The sequence below is a fragment of the Pararge aegeria genome, chromosome 4 (assembly GCF_905163445.1).
Source record: "Pararge aegeria chromosome 4, ilParAegt1.1, whole genome shotgun sequence".
Classification (NCBI taxonomy): Eukaryota; Metazoa; Arthropoda; class Insecta; order Lepidoptera; family Nymphalidae; genus Pararge; species Pararge aegeria.
In genome coordinates, this window is record NC_053183.1 from 7,259,290 (window position 1) to 7,278,632 (window position 19,343).

Below are 19,343 nucleotides of genomic sequence, written 5' to 3' on the forward strand. Positions count from 1 at the left end.
CGGAATATTCGTTGCCAGATTCCATACTTTCGAAGACAGTATAGTGTATGGAGCTTTTAGTTTTAGGTAAACTTTAGTAAACTCTTCGAATGGCAATAACATATGTTTATGCTTTGTCGGAATATCTCATAAGAGATATTTTAAGTTATCATTAGATTAATCTACTTAAATCCTCAATTTACGATAGTTTTTAAATACCTTGATCTAGAATATACTATAAAAGGTTATAACGCTAGATTTGACTGGATAATTAACCCGTTGCTTGAAAATAACAGCTTATATCGTTGAAGACATTGCATAAAAAGCATCTTGTCGATGACGTATGTACCTACTTCAAGCTTGAGTACCTACATTGGAATGTAAAAAACTATAAAAGTACTACAAAAACATTAGATCGGCACTGTAACGTTGCGAACGTAATAATGCCGGTGGTATTAAATACTGCTAAAATTAACCTGCCATACTCACGAAAGTAAAAAAAGTTACTGTTCTAAAATGCAAGGTGGAACATTTCGTTATCCAGATGATATTTGAGATTGATGAAACAGCACAATCTTCGCGAGACATCTAAAAGAGCCATCCATAATGGTTGACCCGACACGTTCGCTCCACAATGCTTGCGAAACGTTGACATATCATCTGGTATTTCAGAGTTTTAAGTAATATATTACAGTAACGTAAAGACGTTACCGTAATATGTTTTTACGAAGGTAGGTAATATAAGTCAGGGAACTGAATTGTCTTCATCTCCGTTTTTAGTTTTTGTTATGATACAATTCCAAACTTCTAGTGTTTTTGCAGAAGTGAAAACTGTTTCCGTTTTGTCTATTAAATTTGAATTTTTATGGCCAGTAGCATTTGACGAGACATAAACAGCTGGAGTTTACGTAAAAAATGGTGTTATGAATTTTAACGAGACGACGTTTCGACACGATACCAAGTATATCGCTCACATAGGTATATATCTACGGACGAATCACGCCCCCTCTGTCGCTGTTTCAAATCAATAGACCGGTAGGTATGTACGCACCACCGACCAGACGGACTAAATAAATGGGAATTGTGAAGCAAAGGTACATATGTACCGCAAACTACAAACAGGGTAACAATACCTGGAAAGTTTCCAGTTGTCTGCATCTAGCAATCATTCAAAGGAAAGGATATGTTTAGCAATTTTAAAAAGAGACATGTTTTTAACCACTTGGAAAGAAATGCTTATGAAAATATTATACGTCCATGCAATTGAATACATTAGGTAATTCAAAATTTAAATTTTAAACTTAATATTGTAAACACAGCAAATGGTATTATTTGAATGAAGTGATTTCAAAGTTCATGTTATAGTGGTCGATGAACCCCTTCTCTCAGACACATGCAAATAACATTATAAGCGATCCCTTCATATGAAAGTAACTACAGAACTTTTGGTAGTTTCGTTCTCATTATATGTATAGTCTTATATAAACTTATGACCTTTAATTATACGTTAGGTAGATAGTTCAATATAATGGGTATCAACCTTTAATAAAAGCATTTCGTTATAAAACTCTTAACCTACGTCTAAAGGATCCGGCTTAAAGTCACATTTCGAATGGCTACTTGATTATATAAAGCGACCAAAAAAACTCCAGCCAGGATTAACTTCACGCGACACTAAGCTTATTAATTTTTTCTCAAAGCTTTGTGAAGTGGGATTGTATTTGTCTTGGACTTCACTCATTTTTCATGAACTAGCAAACGTTGTCAATGTAATTTAAAATTAAAATTTAGGTATCCTGTGTTGTGACGGTTTTCAAGTTTATTACTTAGTTTATTACTAAACTAAGGAATAGTACATTTATTTAAATCGTGAATCAATAGTAAAATATAATGTTTTTTCTCAAAACTCTGTAAAGTATTCCTCTGACACTGAAAGATATCTTGAGATGTCTTTTCAGTTGAATAGTTTAAAGTAATCTTTAATACATTGATTATTATCTTGAACATGTAATGCAATATTAATAGCTGCAGATCAACCAGCTGCACCACTATTAAACTGTTCAAAGTTCCTGACGGGTAAGCGTGCACATAATTAGACAATTTAAAAAGAATGCGGTATGGTTAAGTTGTAAAGCTCAACGTTTATCGTAAAGGCATTACCGACCGGTCAATAGTTTCTTATACAGTACTGTTCCCCGGTTTATGGTGTTTAGATAACTGAACAATGCACCGACTACATTCCACAGCACCCAGTAGAGCTGGGAATTAGCCATAACTTATTTTAAAACTTGTGCGCCCAGCCACATGTGCTTGCTGGATTATTGAAGCAATAAGTACACCGACAGAATGCCTTCCTTTTTCAATATTTCTTTTGGTTATGTTCAGATATAATTAAAATTAAGCTGAAATAAAAACTTGTGCAACAATTATTTTAGACCGATGTTTGAGAACAACATTTTAAAAAAGTGTTTGTCTTCTGATATCCCCTAAGCTTCTTCATTAGAAAGTGGCAATTGCTTTGTTTCGTTGGAATGCTGAGTCGACAAAAGAAGCTATTCCAATGTTCAGCAAGCAAAGTCGTGCGTTTGAAAAAGATCGTTATAATATTGTTGAAGACAAATATAGCAGTAATGATGCAAACTATTGTTATTCATTTCACTCTACATAAACATCATGTATAAGTGTAATGTAATCGGTAAACAATAATCATCAGTAAAATAACACTAACCGTTTTGACCTTGTAGACTTGTATTGTTAACTATTTCAAATATCACTCGCCTGTCACTGTTGACATGTTCGAAAAATTTGTGTCGTACAAAAATAGTTACAATAAAATTTAGCCACACGAATGCAATAGAAACATAATATGTTTCGCTTCATTTGCTCTAAACATCGATGAATCCAGGTTAATGAGTAATGGTACAGCCAAGCCCAGTTGGGGCACACGATGGGGATGGGGTCCATTTGTTGAACGCAAATATGTGCTCAACTTGTACTATGGCCTCTGACTAAGAAAGGAAATCTCAATATTTAACCTATTTTGCTTCCCGTCCAACTATCTCAGTTTATTATTAAAAGATCTAGCAGGCTTTATATTATTATTTGATCTACGACTAAGTCAAAAACACAATAAGTCAAAAAGGTTTTTTGTACCCCTTTCTCGATTACTCCATTGATTACTCCATTGATCCGTGGGACAGGATAAACCGATTCAAGAGTACTTGAATCGGTTTATCCTGTCCCATGGACATAAATATTCTAGTTCTGCTAAGACGTGTGAACATTTTTCGTACACTCAAATTATATTTGGATAAGATTAAGTTAATTAAGCCTATAATATAATTTCTTAGAGAATAATAACTTGTGTTAGAAATTTAGGCTTAGCTGATGATTACGGCAGATCAGAATTTTTTTTTTATATATCCTGGAATATGAATTGAAATCCACTTTACTAAAATATCGAGATCATAGATAGCATTAACAGATTTTATTGTTAGAGATAGAGAATTGAAAACGACGAACAACGGTGATCGTTATTTTGCGGTTCGGTGTTCTGCTTATTTGGCTCGAAAGGGGAACGCAAATGCCGCAAGACTGCACCCCTCTCAGCCCATCAATTAGGTACCTACCAATTTTATGTTGTAATCATTAAGACTTGAAAAGTTGTACATAGTTTAAGTTGTACATAGTTAAGTACACGATATTATAATATTCTTGAAATGATTTTAAGATGTTGAGTATTTAAAATTGAGGTTCAAGTAACAGTTATCTATAAATATAAAAGAGAAAGTGTGTGGGTATGTTCCGTATAGGCTCCGAAACGGCTGGACCGATTTCAATGCAACTTACAGGGAATCTCCGGATTCACCTGGCGAGTAATCCTGTAAAGTTTGGTGACGATCGGACCACTCCTAATTTTGAACTCAAATACAGCTTTTATTTACTATGATGATATTCTATTGTTGAGTGTACATGGGTGTAGATAATGATCTTCACCCGCTCGAGAAGAGAATAGAAAAGAATGAATACGGAGAGAAATAAATGATTTAATATATTATGAGACTTAAATTAAAAATTTAAGGATGTAAGTTTATTGTTTAAATAAAATAAAGCAAAATCTAGCCCGGCGAAGCGAGCTGGGTACGCTAGTTAATGATAAATCTGTGTCAAAACTTATTTCGAAACGAAAAAAGATGTGTTATTGTTGATTATATTATAGTAATATTTTTGTTACCAGAACTAAAATTGAAAGTTATCTTTAAAGCAAATTTAAATAAAGGTTTTCTTAGTTATTCATTAATATTTTGGGAAAAAATGTGGATATAGGGATAACATATTATTTAAGTTACGTTTAATTTTATTTGGGCAGTAAAAAATTGCAAAAGAGTAGAAAAGGAAAAGTGCACAGAGCATCCTGATATGTTCCTTAAGTTATTAAAATAGACAATTCGAATCGTGCCAGAAAGTTTATTAAACTTACGTTTATAAAATTATACATTTACATAAACGTAAGTTGATAGCAGGACTTTAAAGGCACAGAAGCTTCGTGTAAATTTGTCGCGTTCTTTTTGGTTTTTAAACTCCCGCGGTAACCGTCAGCCTTAACAACCTTAAAATGCCTATCCTTAAGTCTTTCATAACTCGTACTAGAGATTTTCTTCATTTTATATCATCTGCATACCTCTATGCACGCCACTGATCGTCGTTAACGTTACCCAATCGCTTCTCCGAAATAAGGAATATTCTATGTCTATCTTCTGGATGCAACCTATAAATAATAAGGTGTGCTAAATTTCATTAAGAAAGGTGCTGTGATTAAGCCGAACATGAATAACGAACAAACGGATACACTTTCGCGCTTACAATATTAGTACTTATGGATTTCACGTTTCTTTAATGTGAAGTAGATGAGCTATAGCCAGGCTTTAATCTTAATGAGTATTGTTAGCAGAATTTCAGAAAGCGATAGAAACCGAGGGCTTAGATAACTATTCGTATATGTCGTGACATTAGTACTTGCAGCCACTCCTCGCTAATTACTTAATGTTCTTCAACACTTCCGCTCTTAGCTACATTATGATGGGCATATGTTTAATTTGAGAGATGTGAATGACCCTTACTTAAATGTTTATGTTTTGAAGTTGTTCTCAGTGAGCAATTAAATTGCGAAATTATTTTTAATTGCACTCTTTTGGCAGTAACAACTTAGCATGCTAAAGAAGTGGTGATTCGTGTTTACTTCCCAAACACTGGAGAATCGTTGAAATTCTTGCTTTCAATTGTAGCAGCAGCTAGAACCGCTGTACTGCCTTTAGCTTATTATAATATAAAAGCACATAGAATTCCCTTTTGGTTAGTCTGTGGCGTCGTTGTAATTATAGTACCTATTTGTTACAGTAATTGGTACGGCGGTGGTAAAATAACTACACTTTTGATACTTGTTTGAACGCTTTTATTCCTAATTACAAAATTACGAGAAAATAGTTACCTAATAGTACCTTAGTACCAGCTTACCTGATCACCAGCATGCCACGAGATAGTTTTGTCTATCCATAATCTCGTCTATGTCTACGAGTAACGGGTAGAGATAATTACCTCCTGGCGAGCATGCTAGCCCTACTGGTCCCTAAGTCGTTTCACAGTAATTTGTGGAGCCACCAGCGCGACCCTTTTTATTGCATTTCCGAAGTGATAGTTATGGATAACGGGACTGACAGGTCGGATTCCAAGTAGTCATTCCAAGGGGCTTACTTGCTATAGCCATTGAAGACAATAATAACAATAATGCAGTACCGAGTACAAGTATTGGTACTCGCACACATTTGCTTGTTAAGCTTATGGTATAGAGACTATAATGCAACAAAAGGTATGCCCCTATGAAAGACCCAGCGTAAGGACTCGATTACAAGAAAACTGCTGTACCGTGTACGATATTAATATTGGCATTCGTTTCCAGCTCAATTGAATAACGACGAACGTAATACTTGGAGTTACGAGTACTTCTATAATAATCATTTCGTGAGAGGCATCTAAATGAGCCAAAGCTATTAGTATTGATACCTATATCACTATTAGCTTCTACTCATACCGAACTATAAAGTCACACAATAGACACTACGATTCAGAGAGTTATTGCATTCAGATACAGTTTACTTTCACTTAAAAGTTGGTAACCAGTCCCTTGGGATGAAAAAATACCTCCTTGGTTTCCGTCAGATGGGTCATTAAATAGAAAAGTATTTTATACGCATAGGTATGTAAAGGCGGACTTATTGCTAATACAATAATTTCCAGACAAGCCTTGGATAATGAAGGTAGTAGTTATCGAGTCTAAAAATAAATAAATATACTACGACAATACACACATCGCCATCTAGTCCCAAAGTAAGCGTAGCTTGTGTTAAGATGACTGATGACTATTTTCATGAATAATATACATTAATACTTATAAAATACATATAAACACCCAGACACTGAAAAACATTCCTGTTCATCACACAAACATTTTCCAGTTGTGGGAATCGAACCCACGGCCTTTGGGTCCTTGTCGCTTTCAGGGTCGCTGACCACTGCGCCAATCGGCCGCTTTGCAGAATAAATAATATAATCAATTGATAGGACAGTTGTTAATATGTACTAAGAAATGTTTTCAGAATTAATTAAAGTTTAAAAATTCTTTCCACTTTCAGTTCTGAAACGGTTTAAAGAGGCTAGAACGTGGTGTTTGGTTACGAGCCAACTCAGGCATTTAAATGAGGTCCCGTTCACTTCCTGGACGCTGAGGAGTGCTAATGTGGTTGCTTCCTTAATCAGTATTAATTAAGTTAGTTGCACTGCTTAAATTTGTACTTTTATCGTGGGAAACATACTTAGTAATCTAAATAGGTAGGATAGGCTTTATTTAACATGGCAATTCAATGAAACATGTATATCTAATAGACACGTCCCCATATACATATTCTAAATGCAATTATATATTCTACAAAGCAGAATTTTACTTGAACTTATTAAATGAAGTAATTGGTTCACAAAAGAAAATTATTATTATTTTCGTTGCAAATAAAGTACTTGCACATAATTTATCATAGATCTTTTGGATCTTCAGTCTATAAGCGTATTTCGATTTACCATGCTATAAGACGGTCCTTAGCCAGGTGATTATATTTCTGTCGATAAGCATTGTTTTCGTCGAAAGTTCAACATCAAATGCCCACTGTTATTTCATTCTTCCATTAATTTTAACAGAAAAATTATTTTTAGTTTCTTCTAAGAGATACCTTTTGAAGATAATATCTTGTTTTATTAGTCGCTATCGCCATGAGAAAACCTCAGCTCTGCTTACATTTAAACAGCGTACATTTAAATTTATTTAGGCCTAGCCTATCTCGGTGGCTCATGCGGTGTAAATTTGTACGTTTTTATCAACGCCCACTACACAACAAGAAGCGTTCTACAACTACTTTACCATTATATTTATATTATATCAATGTATTGTATGTAGGTACTTTGTATTCTATCAAAATATGACTATTAGCCTGTTAAAGTCTCACTGCTGGGTACAGGCCTCGCTCTCAAAGGATAGAACGTTTCAGGGCAACCCTCAACGCGTCTCCAATGAAGGTAGGCGGCCTTTAACATGCTTAACGTGCTCCTTTAGGCACACCGCAAATATCCTTAGTCCAGGATGGTAATTTAAGGCTAAGATTTCTTTTAACGGAAAACTCCTGACTCTTTTTGGTCCGAGCCAGAAATCGAACCCAATATCAACAGAGCACGGCACAAGAGACTTAGAGCACTCGCATTTTAAAAAAGAAAACTCCTGACTCTTTTTGGTCCAAGCCAGAAATCGAACCCAGTATCAACAGGGCACGGCACAAGAGACTTAGAGCACTCGCATTTTAAAAAGAAAACTCCTGACTCTTTTTGGTCCGAGCCAGAAATCGAACCCAGTAATGCGCAATGGCAACGAGGTCGATCTAAAATATATAGTTTCCTCATAGGTTCTGATATAGTAATAACAAAGCGCCTGTGACGTGCAAATCGTTAGGCTGCTATTGTGTGTATATAGTTCGTATCTTTTTAATTCATCCTGGACAGCTCGAAAAAACAACTGATTGATAAAACCATAGAAATCTTAAAAAGATACTAGAAATGTTGTCTACGAGTCACGTTGTCGCCGCGAGAGAGACTTAGTGCCCTCGCATTTTTAAAAAGCATTCGTAAAAGTTCGTTACTTTAATGTTATTATTACATTAAACTGTATGTATCCACGCGCTGTGGTGGCAGCGGTCGTTCGGCGACTAAGTAATATAGGGCTTTCCAGTATCTTGATTCTTGTTATATATATATTTATGAACTAGCTGACCCGCGCAACTTCGTCTGCACCAAATTGTTTAATATCTTAAAAAAACCTAGAAACTAATTGCAGCGCTACCTACTAGGTCAAGTTTTATTTCCAAACTATGTTATTCGCGACCCGTCGTCACCGTACGTGTTATTCTTTACCCGTCGCAACTTCTAAGCATCCCCCGATTAAAATTTTTAAAATATATTTAATGTACATAAATCTTCTAGTTACAATTTTATTATAAGTTAGTCTGTTGCTTTGGTTGTACGGATTCGGATAGTATCTTGATTAGTGAGGAAACGCACGTCGCATAATAATTAGTACAGATCGTAGTAGATAAGATTCCTTCAGATACCCTAGGCCCATCCTGTGTAAGCACAAGCCGCATGAATTCACCAAAGATCTTACACTCTGTACATGCCCGTGTACACTCCGCTTGCTTGCAAAATGGCGAAACAAACCTGTGTTCTGTGCTATCGCAGATTGTCATTATAGCCAGAAGTTCATCATTCAATTAATAATGGTCTGGATGGAATGCGCATAAAGAAGCGGTAATAGCTCAATGGTAAGGATCCAGCCTACTATTTGGAGGAACCTCATATGTTGCCCGCGCGCATCTCCTTACTTTCGGAGTTATGTGCGTTTCAAGAAATTTAATATCTTTTGTTTTAACGGTGAAGGAAACCTGCATGCCTGAGAGTTCTCCACAATGTTCTCAAATGCGAGTGAATTCTTCCAAACCGCGTATGGCCAGAGTGCTATATTACAGCCTAAACCATGCCCTGTAATGTGTTGATAATAGGGATGAGGATATGGTATATATGCAGGAATTCTATCTTGCACAGATGATTATTAACTGCGTTAGATATATGACCTAAGATGTGATGACCAGTGCTCTAGACCAGGCACAGTGGACATAAGTCTATTATGTGAATAAGAAAAATAAAACCAAGTCCATAAGGAAATACAATTGATGATGTTGAATGTGATGACGATGATTATAAATATTATAATGATAATCATGACAAGAATATTAAATGTAGTATTAAAGAAAATGAGAATGAAAAGTTTTGCATCACTATGTATATTATAACACAATAAAAAAAACAATAAATATTACAAATTGTAGAAATATTTAGCAAAATCAATGTACATACTGGCAGTGCAGTATCGATAGTTCACATTTTATTTATCTACAAATTTGAAGCATGTGCTCATAAAAATAATGTAGTAACAGAAATTAATATATTGTAAAGTTTTAGATTTAAAACTGGTGTCAATGTTTTAGGTCAGTAGGTATAAGGAAAAAATGCCGATTTTTATGCACGCCTCGTTGGATATTAGCAAGAATAACTATTGGTTGGTTCGATTACCCGGTTGGGCTTTAAGTCAGATATTGTGTTTGTGCAAACAAATTCTTAGTACCAGCTCTCAGTTTGGAATTACGGGGAGCCTTCGGTGCCCGTTATTTTAATACCGCAGGAGCCTTTTTCCCGGAATTGGAACTTTGGGGTTTATGATGATAATAATTTTTGTACGTTTATTTATATTAAGACGAAATGAAGAAGGTTGATTCACAATGTTTAATTCTGCTCTATTCTGTGGTACGTAGTGTACCATTTTTTACCACAGCACAAAAAAGTGATTCAAATTCGCATAAAAACAAACGGTCATTAAAATGAATTTTGCTTCGAACTTGATATCGACTCCCTGTATAGCCGTGGGAATTCCCAGGGCTGGTTAAAAAGGAAAGAGCATGATTCATACATACCATTATAAGCTTAGCTTAGAGTATGCGTCATGGACGCATTGTGCGCAGGTAGTATAATAATACTAGCCAAGACCAAAGCTTCTCTTTCGGAGAGGGTTCCGCATCCTTAGCCAAGTTGATCACACAGGGGACTTAAAAAGGTGGTACCAAGAAACCACTCATAAAATGGATAGTAACACAATCTACCTTGTTGGTCTAGTGGCGAGCATGTTCTACCAGGAAGGTTTTCTATCCAGGAATTTTTAGTACAAACCCGTAGTTTTGGAAATTGGCGATGATACATCCCCGTGACTCGGAGAGCACGTCAAGACGATGGTATTGCTGCAAGAAATTTGATGAAAAGGTATTTGAAAACACTGTTGCCGTCGCGCTGAGTCTGTCTTCACCCGTTGCGATAGGGTCAGACGTTACGTATTCTCTTTTTTTCTCATCCAAAACTGAGCCGATTCAATTATATTTAGCATTTTTAAGAAAACATTACGTCCAGGTTCCTCTATCTTTGTTCGTTCGTTATTTTTTTTCATATTTGTCTTGAGTCATCTGAACATGGCGCAAAAAAATTATTTATTGATCATTTTAGAGATGTCTACTACTATTAGACTTTGAATTTACGAGTAAATATAATTGCTCTTGAGGCATCAGGCAGGGAATAAGGGAATAAATTTGTATGGAGAATCCAGCATATACTTTGGAGCTGCCGTCGGACTAAGAGAATGAAGGAACAGAGAGCGAGTTTATATATATTTGTACACAAACTTATCCTCACTAATCGTGCGTAGTTGGAAAATGTCAGGGTAGATTGACCAGCGAAGCCGAAATCGGTCACGGAAAACTACTGTTCTGTTTTCACATAATAGTAATGTAGAGAAAACATTGACAACCCTAACTAGTTGTAATTACTTGAAATCGCATTTGCCCGGGTATGAATTATTGTTTTAACATTATGAAGGACCATATCATTTTTTCCATTTCTTTTGTTATCCGTGACCGCATTTGAACTTATACAGCTGATGTAATGCTTGTTTGTATTACTTTATGACAACTTTGTACTAAAAGTTATTTATTTATAGAAATTTAAACAGAGTACCCCTTTATATGCAAAGACTAGACTTAAGTGAAATGATTATCATTTTAGATAACGTATATTTAAGTTTTAATATAAAAGAAACCAAAAAATTGACAACCCTGTGCGTATGAACGCGGTTGTGTGTAATGGTTTTAATATTATCAAGGACCATAACATTTTTCCGTTGCTATAGTAGCCCGTGACCCCATTTGACCTTTGGTGTATCGTAAGTACGTGGAGATTCCAAGCACTCTTCTATGGGAGAAGAATCCCGTACCTAGCAGAGAGAGATTAATAGGCCGAGGATAATGATGAATGTACCCATTGTACAAATACAACAAAAGACCTTTGTACGATCCTTAAATAGAGAACCCTAAAGCAACACCTGCTTGGTAACCGATAGGGAGTTAATAAGGCCATTTATATTAGGCTGAGAATAGTTCGTGATGGTATTAAGAGAATGCATCTAGATTTAAAGCGAACGTGGTGACATGCACGTATTTACTGAACGCCAGGTGTTTACAATTTTAAATGTCTTCAAGTGAACATTTAAATACGCAATATAGACCAGTAATAGTGAACGAGAGGTGACTTTTAATGAAGGTGAATCTTAGGAAAGGAAGAAGCGTATGGGGAGAATGTTTGATATTGCAATATTTATAAAAATTTATTGTATTTAACCCACCAATTTAATATGTCATTCAAATACTTTTTAGTTTTTCTCTGTAGATCATTCTTGTGATCTCACATGGTTTCGCTTTAACCTTATTACTAATCAGCTTTTGCCCGCTGCTTCGTTCGCGGTTTTTCGGTTGTCCATGAATCCTGCTACGGGAACCGGGAAGCGTACATTTTCCCGGGATGAAAAGCAGTCTATGTATATCCCGGCAAATCCGTGACGCCAATCAAGGCTATACCTGAAAATCAGCGCTGCAGTTGTCAAATACTGCAGCAACATGCTGAGGTAGCAGCCTTTTCAGCTGAAGCACCTTTCGATAAGGCATTTATTTTGTAAAATAGTGTATAATTCGTTTTAATTACTTTTAATGTAATTAGTAATTAGTTTTCATTAGTTTACTTATGTGTGGAAGCTGAATAAAGTTTATTATTATTATTATTATTATTATTATTATTATTAATCCAGGGTATAATCTATCTCCATTACAAGATTCAATCAAATTGGCTTAGTAGTGTTTGCGTGAAAGATGTTACTCTTTCACGTCAACTTCCATCCCGATGGATGGATGTATAAAAAGTTTGGACGGATATCGATCCATCCATACAAACTTTTGCATTTATAATATCAGTAGGATTATGCTAATTATACATCTATAATGATACATATATCAACATCCTATTGCTAAGGACGGGCTATTACATAATATATTTCACGTTAGACTATACCACTAACTCATCAAAATGTGTTTTTACTTTCAGGAGTACCCATTAGTTGTTAATAAACCACATCATCGTCATCATCATATCAACCCATTACCGAACTTATACAGGGCACGGGTCTCTACCCTAAGTGAAACGAGGTTAGTGGTCCACCAAGCTGTCCCAGTGAGAAAATTATGGAGAACTCTCATGCATGCAGGTTTCCTCACGATGTTTCCTTCCAAAAAAATCTTAAATTGCGTCATCGTAAATTGGCGAATAAGGACACATCTATTAACTCTATTCATCATCACCCAGAAAATAAATAATAATTCTATGCTACTACGTAATGAATTCATAACACTCAACTAATCGATAGCGTGACGATTGAAGCATTAACATTTCCAATTGCTTCACAATTTCAATTCAATAGACAATGTTGTTCAATATGGCGAGTAGACTGACGCCGCGTTCAAGGGCATTCAGACTCTAGTAGGGTCACCAAGTGGAATTTACACGACCTTCTTTTGTATAAAGAAATATTAATTTTCTTTTTGATTTATAATTGATGGACCAAGCAGATAGCCCACCTGCTGGGGTAAATAGAAAACGGTCACCTATGAACATACCAACTCTTTGCAGGGCATGAAAGAAACACATCCTGCGAAGTGTTGCCCTGTGGCCCTGTGCCATTTCTGTAATTGAAGACACCATGTATAGTCTTCTTTTAATAAAGATCTGATAAATATTGTCGGGGATAAAGGACATAACTCTTCACAAATAACAGAAAGTAGCCAGGCATATGGGACAACGACCGAATGCATGCGTACCATCCTACTAATATAAATTATAAATGCGAAAGTTTGTAGGGATGGATGTATGGATGGATGTTTGTATTAAAGTATCAACTAAAATAAAGACAACATACTAACTCACTATACCACGTAAAATAATAGTAGGTACTAGCCACAATAATTATGATGTAAGCATCACATCTATTCTAGCTTCTCGATTGTCTCACACGCGAAGTCGCGAGGGTCCGCTAGTATTAGTATTAATAGTTATTTTGGTAACATTTGGGTTTACAGAATCAAACAAAAAAATAATTGATTTATTATTTTTATTTTCACTTTTTTTTAATATCAACCTGATGTCGTCGCGTTGGCATCTTTGAATCAAGAAGACAATACACGGACAACCCAGCTAGACGGGAACACACCTTTGTGGCAATGCTGCTTAGCGGCAGAAATAAGCATGGTGATACTTTCCCGGACAAACTCTGTAACAAAAAGCTCTATTATTACTTAAACATTCATGTAGCAGAGCTTCTGCTCTGCTACTACTAAAAATATATCTACTGTTGCTCAGAAAAGTTTTACAAGAGGTCTACGACTACAACAAAAGTTCTACGACTACTTGATTTCATCAAATTTAAAATTGTACAAATTAACATAACGTATACGTATCCATAACGCGCGGAGACTTTCTAATAACGAAAAGTTTGATGTGAAAAGGAACCTTTCCGAGAGGGTTCGGAATTATATTATTCGAGGAAGCTGATTGAATATTGAGATTAAAAGGGGATTACAACCTTAAACCTTTGAACCGAAAGGTGGTAGTTTCTTGAACAAAAAAATTGCCAAGGAGGGTTAACGTCAGGCAGACATTGGCACTTAAAAAATCCAAAACCAAAGCAACCAGTCTTTCTAAAACTTAAAAAAAACATGTTATGCCGACAGCACATTACGTGAAATAAGCCAAAGGAGAAAAGATATACTTGAATATTTTTTTCAACCTTTTATTTTCGAATTTTAATAAATTATAGGTAAATTGTAACTCTATCTTGAGCTTCTTGTAAGTTCTCTGAGTATAATGTTTTCGCTGCATCGTCTTTAAAGGAGGACTCTCAGTTTATATCCTTTTGCTTTTTGTTTTGGGTTTCCAGTCTTGATGATTAATTTTTAGACTGATTCACTTTTTCGTTTAGTAATTCTTTGGCTTCACCCCAATACTGTAAAGATTCTTTTTAACCAGCTGTAAACTGATATTGGTATTTGACAAATATATATATAAATTGTGCGACTCAACCGACAGCCAACTTTACAGATCCAGTAACAGAACACCACCATCAATTTCAATAATTTTTAAAATAGAACACTGTATCGTTTTTTAAGAATACCCTATAAGTTTAGTGAGGTTGCTGGGGTATTATACATTTAAACCCTATTTGCTTTGTATGGGACCCCAAAATATTTTATTTTCCTAGAATTCAAACTCTTACTCTAGATATAAGGCTCTGACGGACGGACAAAGTACAGTTTCACCCAAGTAAACAGCACTGTACTAAAAATATACCAAATTAAGCTTAATGCTCATTGTAAATCCACAGAATTCAGAACATAAAGAATCCTCATTCAGCCATTATTGCATGCAGTGCATTGTGCACAAAAACAGAGAAGACATGTCTAGTACTTCTCACTTTAAACGCGCGGAATGTTGCTAGCTCACAAACTATTGCCATTTTCCTCATTCTATGGTAAACGTTTAGAACATTAGAGGTAACTATATAATTACTGTCAACTGCTAAAGAATGAAATGACAAACCGCCGCGCCTGTTCGAGAAACACTACTAAAGTGGAGTGGTTTTTGATGCTTCAATATTAGTCGGGCACACGGATTCTGTACGTTCTTAATTCTGTGTGTATACAATTAAATTCCGCAAAGAAACGCCTGCTTCCATACAATACGTAAATACTAAGTAAACTCTTATAAATTCACTTCACGGTCAATAAGGATTGCAAGCGATAAACAACACAATTTGATAGAGTGAATGACCGTTCAAGAGATCGCGTCGAGATACCAAAAGTATAATTATTTTTTGGAACTTGGTCGCTCTTCTCCGAACTTCATAACGATTTAGTTATTCCGAAATTTTTAAATGCCATAAAACAACACCTCAGCACACCAAAAGAAGGGTTTTTTTTCAGTTTATTTTCTCCCCGTGTTCAAATCGTGTTATCCAGGATATTCTAGTTTGGTACGTGGTAGCCCTATCCTGTGGACTCATTTTGAAGCGCTATTGCTTCAATAAACAACACTCATTATTTATTTATTACGTTACCTACCTTTATCGCATTACGGTCTTGTTGTCTTAGCACTTATTGCCGACAAGATAATTTCATAAAATTGCGCGCACTGCAGTACTTTATCGAAAGATCGTTGACAGCAATGGTTTTTACTACACCACTAAGATGCGAAGGAAATGTCTCCTTTATACCGACGATAGTAATTGAATTTCAAAGCGCATCGAGTATGCGCTAAGACCTTATAGCGGCGTTGCAAATGAAACATTAGATAGAAAAGGAATGTTACCAGGATCTCTGGAAATAATATACTAATAAATACTACGACAACACACACATCGCCATCTAGCCCCAAAGTAAGCGTAGCTTGTGTTATGGGTACTAAGATGACTGATGAATATTTTTATGAATAATATACATAAATACTTATAATATACATATAAACAGCCAGACACTGAAAAACACTTATGTTCATCACACAAACATTTTTCCAGTTGTGGGAATCGAACCCACGGCCTTGGACTCAGAAAGCAGGGTCGCTGCCCACTGCGCCAGTCGGAAATGCAAGCTGGTTGTTTTATTAAAGATTTATTTATTAAACATTATGTTTAGTCGTGCAGATTATTTTATGCTGAAATTTCTTGTAAGAATTAGGTTGTACGCGCATCATTTTAATAAGTGCGCTGCAATACTTTTTTTTTTTTGCAATAGAAAATGCACGAACTGCAATACAAGCCCATACCGTATTTGATAATTAAAAACCGCAATGCGCGCTAGCAATAAAGCGAAGGCTACGCCGCTTGCAACCTGCCTCCTTAGTAGTCTTCAAGTTTGCGTCTTGCTTTCCACCAATCACAAGTCTCTTAACTCATAAACCGAGAAAGACGTACGATTTAGCGTTCCGGTACGAGTACGATTCTTCGTGACGAAGAAACCGATTAGAAATATGGGTTTAATATAACCACTATGCTCCCTAACAGGTTAGCCCGCTACCATCTTAGACTGCATCATCACTTACCACCAGGTGAGATTGCAGTCAAGGACTAACTTGTAGTGGAATAAAAAAAAACCAAAGTTAACGTCGCGGTTTTTCTGGCCCTATTCATTGTTCTTAGGTCTGGGCTGATATAACGTCGAAAAAAAAATAACTGACCAATTGCATCGACTACTTTTACTGCAACATAAGACGAAACGCATAAAAATATTTCTATATACTAGTATTGGAAATAGACTTTCCAGCTTAAATCTCCTGCTTGTCTTTTGCCTAGCCTGCCTGAACGCCCTATGCCAGGGATGGTGAACCTTTTTACAAGTACAAGTACATGCTATTTTTTCTTTCGCCAGCTTAGCCATTTTTGTTTAATATTTTAGGAAACGCCTAAGTTATTTTATTTAGCTATTTAAAACTATCATTATTTTATTTTTAATAATAATTTATTGTATTTAATCCTAAGAATGCTCTGTTATTGGAGTAACGTTTGCAACGTTTCGCTATGATAACAAATTTCTTTTTTTTTTTTTTTTATCTATTTAACAAATTTCTTAAGGACCACTGTGGTTGTAGCGTTCAAAAAATATATGAAATATATTTCATATATTTTTTAGATATGTCTGGTTATCGCGTCTGCTTCACCAATATCAATTAATTCGTTTTTCAATTAACGACAATTTTACAACCAACATTTTTACTCGCGTTCCATCTTTTGCAAACGTGCCAGGGTTTGCCATCCCTGCCACATGCCCTGCTGATACAACACAGTGGGTAATCATTTACATAGATTCTAATTGTTGCCAGGATATTGAGCTGGCGCATTAGGCTTCCATTGTAAGTAGAATCAACAAAGGCTCACAATACAGGTGATGCATGCCTACTTGGCTACCATCCAACACTTGTTTACAATATAGACTTGCGATGTAGCGGATTGCTTTCAAATTGTTGCGAGTATAACGCCAGAATTAGCTTTTACATCAGCTCGACCTATTGAATTGCGTATGAAAACGGGACGTCTTTATTTGTCGATATCCGTCGAGAGGATTTTACCGTTCAGCAAATGCCGTAAATATTTACTACCGACCACGCATACCTATTACGCTTTTACTGAAGTGTAAGTGACTTCTTCAAACTTAACGGCCATAATATGTTGTTTGCCTCTTCAGTTCGACTTGCTGATTTCTTAATTAAGCTTTGTGTAGGACAACTTATTTATATATCTACTTACAAATAAATAATACAGCTAAAGTTGGTTTGTTTATTTGAACGTAGCTTCTCCCTTTTGGGAGGACCGAATTCAGTCTTTTGCACTCGCCGCTTAGTTTTCGGAGTTATGTGCGTTTTTAATTTAAGCAAATAACGGTGATAGAAAACATCGTGAGGAATTCTTGCATACGTGACAGTGCTCCATTACGTTCGAAGTGTTAAGTCTACTAATGCACCATTTTCCGGCGTGGTGGACTACGGCCCAACCCGTTCTCATGTGACCAATGGGTCGATGATAATGGGTCATGGATTGATGATATTGATGATGAATGTCTAGACTTTAAGCATTTGTCAAATTGGAAACCCTTTTCTGGATCCGATAGCCCAATTCTTGAGGAGAATTAAAGGCCATTAACGTTAAGCTACAATTTATAGGAGACAAGCAAATACTAATAGAGCAAGCGGATAACGAGTCACGGTGGGTTGAGGGTATATTTATATAGCGGATGGAAAATTGGAAGGGAAAATTATCAAAGTTTTACGCAGTAGTACCCTAGAGAGTACATAAATAAAATTAAGTCTTCGTCAATTTTAATTCTTCGAATACAAGGCATATAATACAGGACTCTCATGTCGATTCTCGCGTGAGACTTAATCTCGGATATTTATTATTATTTAATCACTATCGCTATCGTTCATCCCTTAGCGCCATTTTGAAATGAGAGCTACCAAACCAACAATGATTTATAAACTGCATAACAAGACATTTATACATTCATTAATGTTTCATTGCTGCTACTATTACTGGAAAATTACAAGGCATATCGATGTGTCTAAATCGATTAACTCATTGAGTTAATATTATTATATTGCACTGAAACTGCCTAGATGTAGACTTGGAGATTAGGTAATTAAAAACTTAAAAAACCGACTTCAATTAATCTCGTACTAAAAACGGCAAGTATGATTAGATTTCATTTGATTTCAGAGAGTTAAACGAAGTTTATTGTAGGTACACACTATACATAACTATAATTTATTTTTCGATTTTAATGGAATGATAAGCTGATGGTATCCCATTAAAATCGTGTCAATGGAGTCACCTCGAAATTACACCTTTTTAAAGAGGTAAATAATTTGAAATCAGTATAAATAAATACATTCAACTTCTTCCTTTCAAAAAAAAGTGAGCCAATCCACAAATTAAAGTCAGTGTTCAAATTCGGGGTCACAGAACTCATAAACAATTTTGCGACACAGACAATCTGGTCCCGTATAATCAATTGCACTGTTACCAATTCATTTGTAAGCTGAACAGTTGGGCACTCATTTAATGTTCGACGCAGTAAGATTTTATTACCACTGGAGTCCGCAAAATTCATATGGTCTGCACTCTGTGGCACGCCTAAAGTGAGTGAGATGAGGCAGACATAAAAGTTTATATTAGTTCTATAAGTAACACTTATTTTTTGTAATCATTTACGGACAAAATTATGGCCCACCTGACATAGCAACACGTTGGT

At 35.7% G+C, this 19,343-nt stretch overlaps 1 protein-coding gene across 1 annotated transcript in view; it reads left to right on the plus strand.

Annotated features, from left to right (window-relative positions):
• LOC120637704 (beta-1,4-glucuronyltransferase 1) overlaps positions 1 to 19,343 on the plus strand; it is a 95,108-nt gene that overhangs the window by 400 nt on the left and 75,365 nt on the right. The gene's annotated exons all lie outside the window — the stretch shown is intronic.